The sequence below is a fragment of the Protopterus annectens genome, chromosome 4.part0 (genome assembly GCF_019279795.1).
Source record: "Protopterus annectens isolate FY-2018-M chromosome 4.part0, PAN1.0, whole genome shotgun sequence".
In the NCBI taxonomy this organism is placed as follows: Eukaryota; Metazoa; Chordata; order Ceratodontiformes; family Protopteridae; genus Protopterus; species Protopterus annectens.
In genome coordinates this window covers 49,776,035-49,788,930 of record NC_056733.1, presented here as the reverse complement: position 1 = coordinate 49,788,930, position 12,896 = coordinate 49,776,035, and the positions used below count along the sequence as shown (strand labels likewise).

General features: G+C 40.1%; 1 protein-coding gene across 2 annotated transcripts in view; it reads right to left on the bottom strand.

The window, feature by feature from the left end:
- SGSH (N-sulfoglucosamine sulfohydrolase) overlaps positions 1–12,896 on the bottom strand; it is a 326,328-nt gene that overhangs the window by 259,368 nt on the left and 54,064 nt on the right. The gene's annotated exons all lie outside the window — the stretch shown is intronic.

Sequence of the window (12,896 nt, the reverse complement as noted above, 5' to 3'; positions counted from 1 at the left end):
GATAAGCAATTCACAAAGAATCAATGGGGGATATATGTATGTCTCCTAAAAATACAACAGCATCTAGAAGATTTAGGATCTTTGCTTGGAAATTTTTACATTAGATTCTACCTGGGGTATAAAAATACCTACGAATTTTTCCTCAGGTAGACAGCAACTGTTGGAGAAGTGATGGGGAACAAAGTGGTAACTGGGAACATATTTTCTGGGAGTGTAATGAGTTGGCAGAATTTAAAGATTCCTTGCAAACTGCTCTGTCAGAGATAATGGGTAAGCAAATTGGTGCAACTAAGTAAATGATTTTTTGAGCCATGATACAGAATCTGAATTGCTTAGACATAGTAAGGCCTTGCTGAGTCTAATTATGGTGGCTACCAAAAATGCAATTCATAGAAAATTCACAAACAAGCCAACTACCAGACTGCAGCCAGAAAACTGGAGACTCGAGCACATTATACTTTAATACATGCTAGTTAAAAATCAAGGTTCCATGATTTTTTAACTAGCATGATGTATCCTGTGCTTGAGTCTCAAGTTTTCTGGTCGTTTGTTTTTTAATTAGTGGAAAATGGAAATCCGTGTCTAAACCAACTTTACTAGAAGCAGTAACTATAATAATGGAGATCAAACAACTGTAACTGGAATCTTTAGAAAAGGGAAGGAGCAAATTATATAGGGAAAAATGGTAATTGTGGAAGCAATACATGCAGAGGAAGAACACGGTTTAAAAGAAGGCAGGATTTGAATAAGCTATGCAATGACTGGATAGGTTATACTTGCTGTATAATGTTTATAACTACAATTATGTTAATATGCTTTGCTTTCATTTATACAAATGTAAGATTGCCAATGTCATGATAATTTAATAAAGATGTTTCTTGTTTAAAAAAAACTGGAGATAATTTTCATTAAGATATTGAGCATAACAGGAAACCATTTTATAGATACACAAGATGTTTTAGGAGTGAAAACATTCTAAAATTTAATCTCAGACACAACAGATTATAGATATACTTACAAAATCTTATGCAATGCAGTTTGTCTTCATAAAGAACGTGATAATTATCCTAGTGACATCCAAGTAACTTCAGATACTGAAATTAAATTAGATTATATTGAAAAGAACTACACAAACTGGATTGAAATAAGGCATGGGGAAGAGATGGAATTAGTAATAATGATCTGAGAATACTCTGGCATGAACTTATAGTACCATAATATCTGTTATTTACTAGTTGCATAAATACAGGGAGACTGCTCAAGACAGGCTCAACAAGTGCATGTCTCCAGTCTTTAAGGGAAAGGGGCACTTGAAGACTTAAACATAGTAAACGTTTTGAAACATGAAGAGAATAAATCTAAGCCGACTTCTCTGCTTAATCTAGCAGAAGCATACCAGCGTCAAGCAGGAATGGAAATCAAACCAGAAGTATATAAAAATCAGGCAGCAACTGAATGTTCCAAAAAAACAAAAGAAAGAATATAAGGTGACGGACCAGATAAGAAAACAAGAAATGTGGAATATGCATAAATATAGTTGCAAGTATATAAAACCTCTGGAAAAGCCTCATGTTGATCAGGAACAAATGCAGGAATGGTTAAGGAGAGGCGAATTCAAACTGAGAGATGAAAGGTTAATCTTGGTGGCCCAAGATAGTGGGCTGCATACTCGTTGGTTTACAAAGTCCACTGAACATGTGGAAAAAACAGACAAATGTAGGTTTTGTAAAACCTAATTGGAAACAGTTGCACACCTCATTGCTGGTTGTGACATGCTAATTGCAGAAGGACTGTATAGTGAAAGACATAATAATGTGGCAAGACTAATGCACTGGGTATTGTGTAAACATTATGGCATTGAAGTGGCTGAAAAACACCAGAAACATAAGCCAGAAAGCATCACAGAAACCAGATACAATGGTCCATGAAAAGAAGACAAAAGTAGCATTGATCTCGCCACACCTGGTGACTACAGAGTCTTGCATACAGAGACACACAAAGTCATAAAATATCAGGATCTGCAGGCAGAAATGAGAGCAATATGGAAGAAAGATACCCAGACAGTTCCAATAGTAGAAGGAGCAACAGGTCTTACAAAATATAATCTACAATCATATTTAGATATGTTACCAACACATGTAACGCCATATGAATTACAGGTGTCATTACTGGGCACATTGCGGGTGCTACAAAGAGGACTTTTGGCTGACATCAAGGATTGAAACAATGCTAATTTCATGAACTTTAATTGTACTTTGACTTATGAATGGGGTCCATCCCAGTCATAGTATTAGAAACCCAAAAGACTTTGAGAAATTAAAAAAAAAAAAAAAGAAAGGGGAGTAGAACAAACGCAAAGTCATACAGACCTTTAAGTTTACTTTCATGTTGTGGAAAAAATAATGGAGAAGGTTATACTGGATAATTATTAACAGAATAGGAAAGGCTGGGACTTGAAACCATGCATCAGCATACGTCTGATGAAAATAAATCCATTATCACCTGTAACATGATGCTTATATCAATATAACAGCTATGAATGAAAAATTGTGCTGTGATGTAATTTATTTAGATTTATCTTCGGCATTTGATAGGGTTATACACAAAACACTGATCAATGAATTAGAACAGCTACGTATTGATATACAGTTGGTAAAATGGGCAGCTCCATGGTTTACAAATAGAACATGACAAGTGTCATACAGCAACTGAGCAGGTGAAATTTGAGGTTTCAGTCATGGTGCCCCACAGGTCTCTATCTTAGGTCCATACTTGCTCAGATTTTATCTTTCAGATCTATCTTTTTCAGCTGAGATGTTCTACAGTCTGTATGCATATAACTTGAAAATGGGTTAACTGATTACATGTGTTACAGATATGGCATGCCTGCAAAAGAAAGCTACTAAATTGACCATTTGGGCACAGGATAATAATATGCTGATAAATGCATCAAAACTGAAGCATGAAAAAGTACAGTTGTGTACACTTACCATAAATGTAGATGTTCGAGTGTCTTCACTGTAGCAGTCATCACTGTAGGGTTCTTCCTGCCGGCAGGCAGCCCTCGGTCGGCCAGAATCCCAAAGTCTGGGTCCAGCGTCAGCTGTGTACTCACCCTCCCTGACGTCAGAGCGCCAGGGGTACAAAGCTCCCAGCCGACGCCATGTTCTCCAGTTTTTCTTGCCCCAAATGTCAGGTGCCCAAAAGTGAAGGCTAAAAGTAAAACAAAAATGTAACATACAACAAGCCCCACACCCTGTAGCAAATACACCTCAGAAGAAGGGTGAAGTAGGGAACCACACCAATAAAAGTATAAGAGGGGACAGGAGGGTGGGTAACCCAGACTGCAACAGTGAAGACACTCGAACATCTACATTTATGGTAAGTGTACACAACTGTACTATGTTCACTGTGTTTCACTGTTGCAGTCATCACTGTAGGGTTGAATCCCAAAGCTGAGATAAAGGGTGGTGGTTATTATTGAGTAGAAGGGGCAGCTAGAAGGCCTTGCAAGACAGCAGAAGCAAAGCCTGCCCTAGACTTAGAATAAAGAGCGAGATTATAATGCTTAGAGAAAGTATGCACTGAACTCCCAAGTTGCAGCTATCAAAATATCTTTGGTAGGAACTCCCCTGAGAAAGGAAGCTGAAGTAGCAGCAGCTCTGGTAGAGTGAGTCCTAATTTTTCCTGGGATTAGCTTTCCATGATGAGAGTAACAAAATCTGATTCCATGAGCAATCCATTTAGAAATGGTCAGTTTTGAAATAGCTTTGCCTTGGGAATTTGCCGCATAAGAAACAAACAGTTGTTCTGTTTTCCTGATATCCTTGGTTCTGTCCAGGTAAAAGCGAAGCTGCCTGTGCACATCCAAAGAATGCAAGATCCTCTCCCCCTTATTTTGTGGATTAGGGAAAAAAGTTGGCAGGTGAATAGTTTGGTTTAAAGCCACTTTAGAAAGTTAGTCCTCAAAGAAACCCTGTCTTGATGAAAAATAATGTAAGGTTCCACAGCCATGAGCGCTTGTAACTCAGAGACTCTCCTGGCTGAAGTTAAAGCTAGTAGGATAACAGTCTTCCATGATAAATACTTTATATCAGATGTGGCAGCAGGCTCAAAAGGAGGCAGAGTAAGTTTTTCCAGGACATAATTGAGGTCCTAGGCAGGAATGGGTGGTGTCCTAGGGGGCCTTAAATTCTTTGCTCCTCTGAGATATTGTTTCAGAAGTGGATGTGAAAAAAATGGAGGATCTGTATTATAATGTGCAGAGATAGCTGAGGCATGTATTTTTATGGGGGAAAAAGATAAACCCTTATGCAACATATCTGTTAGGTAATGCAGAATCAATGGGATATTTGGAATGTGAGGATCTGATTCCTGAGCATGCATCCAGGTGCAAAATCTCTTCCATTTACCTTCATAAGATTTCCTAGTGCTAGGTCTTCTGGCTTCTAAGATAACATCCATGACCTGTTTGGAAAGGGTAAGATTAATCATAGATCCTGAATACGCCAGGCTGCCAGGCTGAGAGTTTTGATATGAGAGTGCAGGACCTGGCCCTGATGTTGAGACAAAAGATTTGGAATCTGAGGTAGAATCCAAGGAAGTTCCTGGGATAGATTTATCAGTGTTGAGTACCAAAACTGTCGAGGCCAATTTGGAGCTAGTAAGATCAGCTTTGGTTTGTCCTGTTTTATTTTTAATAACACCCTTGGTAGAAGAGGTAGTGGTGGAAAGGCATACCCTGAGAGGTTCCTCCAACTGAATGAGAGAGCATCCACTTTCCATGCTAGCTTGTGATATGTCCTTGTGCAAAAAGTCTGTAACTGGTAGTTGTGAGGAGATGCAAATAGATCTATGTCCGGGCAGCCCCAGGCTTCTGTAATCATCTTGAATATTTGGGTGTCTAGCATCCACTTGTGTGGGTCTGACAGGTTCCTGCTCAGGCTGTCTGCCAGAATGTTTCATTTCCCTGGCAGGAATTGAGCTTGTAGGTCCACTTTGCAAGCTAGTACTGTGTTCCATAGAGTCATGGCTAGTCTGCAAAGGGGGTAGGAGTGTGAACCCCCTTGCTTGTTTATGTACCACATAACTGTGATGTTGTCTGTCTGTATCAGTAGCTGCCCTGGCTGTAAAAGATCCCTGAAAGCCAAGAGGACATTCTGCACAGCTAACATCTCTTTTAAATTGATATGTAGATGCTTTTGATCCTCTGTCCAAAAACCTTGCAGGCCTTTCCCCTGCAAGTGGGCTCCCCATGCATAATCCGAGGCATCCGTGGTCATCACTTGGTAGGCTGGAGGTAGACTGAAGGCTTTCCCTTTGTTTTGAAGACATGCCACAGCCCACCAATGGAATTCCTTTTGCAGGCAAGGCAAGACAACAATCACTGTTTCCAGGCTGTGACAATGCTGGGACCATACACTTTTTAGGTACCATTGTATCTTCCTCATGTGCAGTCTTGCATATGGTATGAGTAGGATGCAAGAAGCCATGTAACCCAAAGCTTGCAGGAATTTCCTTGCAGTTAGCTGAGACATTAATGCCAGACTTCTGAAAGTTGAAGCCAGCTGTAGTTGTTTTTCTGATGTCAAGAATGTCATCTGGGTTGTTGCGTTTAAAAGGGCACCCAGGAAAGTTATCTGTTGAGTGGGTGTCAAATTTGACTTTTTTTACATTCACAGTGAATCCCAGGTACTTGAGTAGATTCTGAACAAATTCCAGGTGCTGGAGTAAAATGTCCTTGCTGTCTGCCTGAATAAGGCAGTCGTCCAGATAAGGGTAAATTTGAATTCCCTTGAGTCTGCAGTAAGCTACTACTGGTGCCAGGCACTTGGTAAAGACCCTGGGTGCAGTAGACAAGCCAAAGGGCAGCGCAGAGAATTGGTAATGTTTCGAGCCTGCCTTGAACCTGAGGTATCTTCTGCACTCCTGTCTGATAGGAATGTGTAGGTAAGCCTCCTTTAAATCCAACATCACCATCCATGCATTTTTTCTTAACACTGGCAGGAGCTGCTGCAGAGTAAGCATCTTGAACTTTGGTATCTCCAGGAAAGTATTTAAGACTGACAGATCAAGGATGGGTGTCCAAGTATTTTGCTTTCTGGGAACTAGAAAGAGTCTTGAATAAAAGCCTTGTCCCGTATCTGAATTTGGAACCAGTTATATGGCCCTCATAGCCATGAAGGACCTCACCTGTTTCAATGCCTCTGCCCATTGAGTTTTTGGTAGGTCTGGCCATCCGTTTGGTTTTGGTAAGGTGTGAAAGTGGAATTTGTAACCTCTTAAAACTACATCTAGAACCCACTTGTCTTGGGTTATGCAAGTCCAATTTCGGTGAAAAAGAGAAAGTTTTCCTCCCAGAGGAGCTTCCAGGAGAGAGGTTCCTGGAGCCATGCAGGGGGAGTCATTGAGCCAGTTTCCTGTAAGGTTGATACCTAACTTCTACACCCATGGGGGTGGAAGTACTCCACTGTCTAGGTCTATAAGAGGTCTGTGCTTGGGCCCTCCCTCTAGGGAGCCTATATCTACCCCTCGGAGGCCTGTCCGAGCTGGGAAAGGACCATTTTTTTTAGCTGGCCAATTTCTGCTAAATCTAGGAGGCTGAACTTGCAAGAAATCCTTAACCGTTTGCATGGATTTTGCCTTATCCTCCATTTTCTTTATAACCTCTTCAGCCTTAGACCCAAACAAAACATTATGTTGATCAGGAGCATCCAGTAACTTTGCTTTCACTTGATCAGGCAAATTTCGTTCCTTTAACCAAGCATGCCTTCTAATGACCGTGCCAGTGGCAGCCACCCTGCAAGAGGCCTCCAAAGCATCAAAATCACAGTGTAAGGTATGTTTTCCCACCTGCTCAGTAGCATGCATCAAAATCATGTAATTCCTTATTGTCTGCGCAGGCAGAAATGGTACCCAGTTTTTGTTTCATAACAGACAAAAGGTATTGCTGGTATTTCAACATATGAAATTGACAATTTACAGCCCTAACAGATAAAGTAGCAGAAGTGTACACTTTTTTGCCCCATCTCTCCAAAGCTCTAGAATCCTTATCTGATGGAATAGGGTTCTTAGCAGTGGCGGCCTTAGGACCCTGAGAAATGGTTTCTGGATCAGCAGTAGGATTTTTATAAAGAAACTGGTGGGAGTCAGGGACTCTGTAATATCCATCAGGCTTAGCAGGGGCCGGAGGAAAGGAGTCAGGAGTTAAATTAGACTCAGAAAAGACATCATCCACAATATCCAAAATAGGAGGAATAGCCAGGGGTCTGTGTTGGGGAAGAAGAAGGAAATCCCTAAGCCTTCTCTTAGATTCAGAGTACTCCTGTCCTTCCCAGTGAAAATGTTTCCTCATGTCATGTAAAGTTTCCCCAAAAGAATAATCTTCAGGAGGAGAAGCTGAAGGAATGGATTCCTCAGCATCAGAATCCTCATAAGGAGGGAATGTATAATCCTGTTCAGAGGAAGACACTGAAGAGATAGATGCCTGATCAGAGGATTCATAATCCAATTCTTGTTTCGGCCTTTTGTCAGGAGGGGGATGTGAACCCCTAATCATAGTTAGCAAGTCCTCTGCCATTTTAAGCATTTGTTTTTGAGATTTAGGTCCCGGATCACAGGAAGCCTGGGCTTGAGTTTTTGTTTTAGAAGGAGTCTTTGCCTTTGTCTTTGCCTAAAGCTGCGTAGGCCTGAAAACCCCCTCGGAAGCCGGTACTTGCACAGCGGCTCCAGACCCATCTGAGGGAGCATTATCCGAAGGGCCTGCACCTGGAGTATTCGAAGGCCTAATTGGCTCCTCGTGGGAGTCCGTTTTGGCAAGCGGTTCTGTAATGGCCGACGACAGGGGCTTCGAAAACGCCTCACTGATGACGGCCAAACCAGCAGCTGGCTCTGATTGTAAACTGTCGTCTGATTTGGACCTCGGAGGACTATCCTTATCCTTGCACCTTTTATGAACTCAGGTAGTCGGAAGTGTGTCCAACGACATGTTATAATTAAATCACCTCCCAAAGTAATGAAAGGCAAAATTGTATCTCCGTTTAATAGTACGTTGATTAAATCTAGCACAAAACTGACAACTAGCTACGTCGTGGTCAGGGCCTAGAAAAGGAATACAGTAAGAGTGAAAATCCTTATGAGGTATTTGCTTCCCACATGAAATACAATGGATTAACTTTTTCTGACATCAGTCTGGAGCAAGAAAAAAGTTTCCCCAACGGGGTACTTAGCTTTGAAAAGAAGAATGTCTTTGGTATGAAGCACCAAAAATAACAGGAGTCAGCCGACCGGCACTTGCGAACTGCTTCTACTGCGCGGCAAGAAATACTGGAGAACATGGTGTTGGCTGGGAGCTTTGTACCCCTGGCACTCTGACATCAGGGAGGGTGAGTACACAGCCGACGCCGGACCCAGACTTTGGGATTCTGGCCGACCGAGGGCTGCCTGCCGGCAGGAAGAACCCTACTGTGATGACTGCAACAGTGAAACACGATGAACATCTGAAGCACATGAGATTTGGGAAACTGTAGATTCATTTATGGACGTGGGTATATGGGTAGATCCAGCCTTGAATTTTTCTATCACTATCAACCAAGTAGTTAATGGTAATGGTAGTTAGAGCTATAGGCTGCATAAAGATTTATAAAGTCTAGGAAATCAGAAATTACGAAATAATTGTTGTTAGTTATATTAGACCCAAACTTGAGCATGGAATAACAATATGGAAACCTTATAAGAAAACATGCATGAATAAACTGGAAAGAGTACAGCAGAAATATACTAAGGGGATACAAGGATGTGAACATTTAAAGTTATTATGAAATGATAAAATATCTGAATTTGTACAGTGTCTCATACAGATATTTAAGAGAAGACCATATTCAGGTGTATAATCTATTTAAAGACAACTACCTCTGGGAATGTTTGGGGTTATCAAAAGGTAGTGGAGCATCATCAAACAACCTATGTAGAAGATTCTATGGGAATGAGAAGTGTACTAACTGGTTCTTTGAGAGTGTAGCTGATGCATGGATTAGACCATCAAATTACATCAAAGCAAGCACTACTGTAGATATTTTTAAGAACAGCTTAGACACGTATTATGAGAGCAACTGTTTTGGTATACTGGCAGGCTAGAAGGCATTATTGCCCATGCTTTAAATACTTGCAAGGATGCAACATTATTTAATAATGTTCTAGGTGGTGGAAATATGTGTTTCATTGAAGAAGACAGTGGTGGTGCTATTACTGAGGAAGGATAAGGACCCTATATCTGGTCTATGTCATAAGTTCAAAATCTCAAGAAGACTGAAACCCAAAATATCGAAAACAAAATACTGAGAATAGGAATTTGCCCTTTTTCCATTGATGTGCAGTTTTGGAGTTGGTATATATAATTAGAAGAGGGGATGTGGAACAGCCCCTTCAGTAGACCCCACACTGGGTGTGCAAGGGCAGTTGGCCACTGCATAAAATATGTTTTCAGTATTTTAAGTTTTCAATATTTTGGGTTTCAGTCTTTTGGGATTTCAAGTTTATGACAAATTCCCTGTATCATATAGATCAGTACTGATTTTGAATTGGGACTACAAAGTGCTTATATGTATATTAGCCAAGAGTATGGAAATACTTTTTCCAAAGTTTATAAATATGGATCAATTTGGATTTGTGGAATACAGTCAAATTTGACAATGGATGAATCAGAAGGAAATTAAACATAAACAGCACCATTGCTGTTGATTAGTTTGGATGCAGGATTTTGTGGGTATTCATGCATAGGGTAATGTTACCATTTGCATTCTCAAACAAAATAGTACAGAAGAATTATATTGGACAGGAGGCACAAATAATGGTGACAGGAGTCCTTTCTGACAGGTTCAATTTGTTTTCCTCCTTCTTTGCTCTTATTTGCAGCATATACTAAGAACATCTAGGGAAAAGGATCCAGGGATATAACTGATGAAGCAGATGAAAAAATAATTTGACATCCTGACTATGACATTAGGGTGCTGTAGGATAGCTTAATGTATTCTGGGGATATAAAATGAAGTTAAAACAATGCTATAACTATAAATTATGTGCCTACCCAAGAGTTAGTCAACAATACCTATATTTGTGAGGGTGTGAAATGATGAGGTATTTAGGTGTATGGATTAAAAGGGATTTTTAAGCAATGGCTAAGGACACATGGGAATAGACCAAGCAGGAGCTTATTAATAGATTACGCCTCCAGGCATTTCTGCAGTTATCTCCTACTGTGCCTCTAGGTGTCAAGTATTGCTTGTTCATATTTGCATTAATAATTCCAAACTCATGGGCAAAGTATTAGAATAGTTTATACATGTTGGCAAACACAACTGTTAGAACCGTAAGGTGTTAACTTCATTTTTTTAAAGGCTCATTCCATACCCTCTGACAGTTAAAGGTACATACTCAAAAGAGCTGTACTGGAGGGAATGAGTTAAAATATAAGTGATTAGAAAGGCTAACAGCATGGATACAAACAGTAAGATATAGGCAAGGAAAATGCTTTAGTTTCTTTGATCCTGTATATAGGCCAGCCAGTCATTTTTTTTCTTCTATCAACCAAATATAAAGTTGTTCATGACAATAAATAAATAGAGAGTTAAAGGAATTCATCTAGGAATGGAAAAGATCAAAAGTAAAGTGGCATAAACTGATTCTTCCTACAGAACAGGATAGATAAGGACTACCTGACTTGAAGGGAGAATTAATTTACCCTTCAAGACTGCGACTTGCTATACAAAACAAGCAGAGGAATATAGACAAAAGTAGGAAAAGATGATGGTGGAACATGATGTACAAAGGATTCAGAGAAGTTAAGGGTTTGGAAGCAAGCTATCATGGAGAAATGCAATAATTATATGAAATGTTATAAAGACTAAACTGGTGAACAAGTGGAGAAAGGAGTTCTTGCAAATAGGAATACATACAACTAACAGTAAAGAAAACATGCAATATATGGCATTAAATAAATGAGGGACAGTAACAAAGGAACCATACTACTCAGAGCAAAAGTTAGAAGGGAAAAGTGACAGAATGGGTTGAAGTCAAGCAGATGTTTGACCTCTAAAACAGAGAGTTCCTTCCATATCAAGGACTGCTGGTGGAATACAAAGAAACAGAGAAACGTACTTGTGACACCCCAGCACTGGCCCAGTAATGAAGGAGTCTCAATCCTCACCACTGGCAACAGTGGGGAACGTCCACACTGGGAGGATGACAAGTACACACACAGTAAAGTGCAATTTCCCTTAAAAGCAGACAGAGGTCACAGTCAGTCTGGGGCTGGTTTCTTCCTCGTTCTCCATATTCCCAATAAGAATCCTCACTTGCACAGCTATAAAGTTGAATCCTTAGCCAAGGTTCCAAGCCAAATCCTCCCAACACTCTCTCTGTCTAACCAGGGCTTCGTGTCCCTGCCCAAGTACCTGACAAACACACACACGTGCACGCACATGCACACACCCATGCACGCATGCACACACACACACGCACGCACACACACCAGCACACACACCCGCACGTGCACACATACACACACACACCCCCGTGCACACACACACACCCGTGTGCACACACACACACACACACATACTTAGGAAAGGCTGGCACAGGTTTACTAGCTATGCCCCCTTTTGCCCAGACTATAAAGGTAGTTATCACTGCCACCAGAGCCCCTTATCAGCTATGTTAAGGCCCTTAAAGGGTGTCCAATCCTACTGTATAATGTTACTATTAATCCAAATGGTAGTCTGACAAAGGGCAAGGCTATTTAGGAGAGGTCTGCACAGTGTCACAAGATAGATATGCAAGTACTCCAAGAGCTTAAATATCTCAGAACAGGCCAGCCACAATTGAAAGCTTTAAATATATTTAATAATAAATAATAAAAGAACAAGACAATACTCAGTAAGTAATCAGTTACATCAGAGTTCAAAATCACAAGAAATATTTAAAACATTGCAGGACAGTCTCAAATTAATAAAAAAAAACTCAGCTATACTTTACTATATTCCTATCTGAATCTAAAAAAAAGAGAGTTACTCTGCCTTAAAAACTACTTGCAGCAAGGCAAGTGCAGAAGTGTGTGGATGTTCTTGTTAGGTCAAAGATAAAATACAAAATGCACAGTCTCTCTCTGACAGAGTTCTTAAATTAATATCAAACATTACTGCTGGGTAGCTTGGATGACATCACTTTTTGTCACCTGACTTTAGTTCCCAAGCTAAAACCCTTTGCCAGAACCTAACAGAATCTAGCATCTCTCTGTGAAAATACATAGCCTTCAGAGGTCTGCAACTGCTAGAGGACATAAAACAATAAAACACTTACAAAACAACAGAGAGTCCCTTAGTGTAAACATCCTGTCTCCTGTTGACTGAAAATAAAAGATAACTTTTACAGCACAATCGTAAAACAATTTAATTTCAACTATTTTCTTGAAGTTTTGCAAGTTAATCCTCTATGTTCTAGTTTCCACTGTTAAAACATATACATTTACACAATCACAATAATTTATATACATTTCTGTTCTAAGCCAGCAAGGTATGCTTTGGTTACATTTTAGCTCATAACCCAACAGTTCTAACACAGTTGTAGCACAAGCATCTTACATGAAGCATGTTGGCATTCACAAATGACAAAACCACTTACAAAATTCCAGATAGCTGGGCTGGCACTATCTCTTTCTGTCACACTTCTATATAAATCATATTAATATTCACAAAGGACATAGCTGGACTGGCAGTATGACAGTACTGAGCAAAAATTCAACTGTGGGAAGGGTTCTAGTAGAACCATGGCCAGAAGTTGTTATTAACAAAGGGATAAGGAGTAAGGTATACAAAATACTGTATGATTGGAAAAGATTGGGA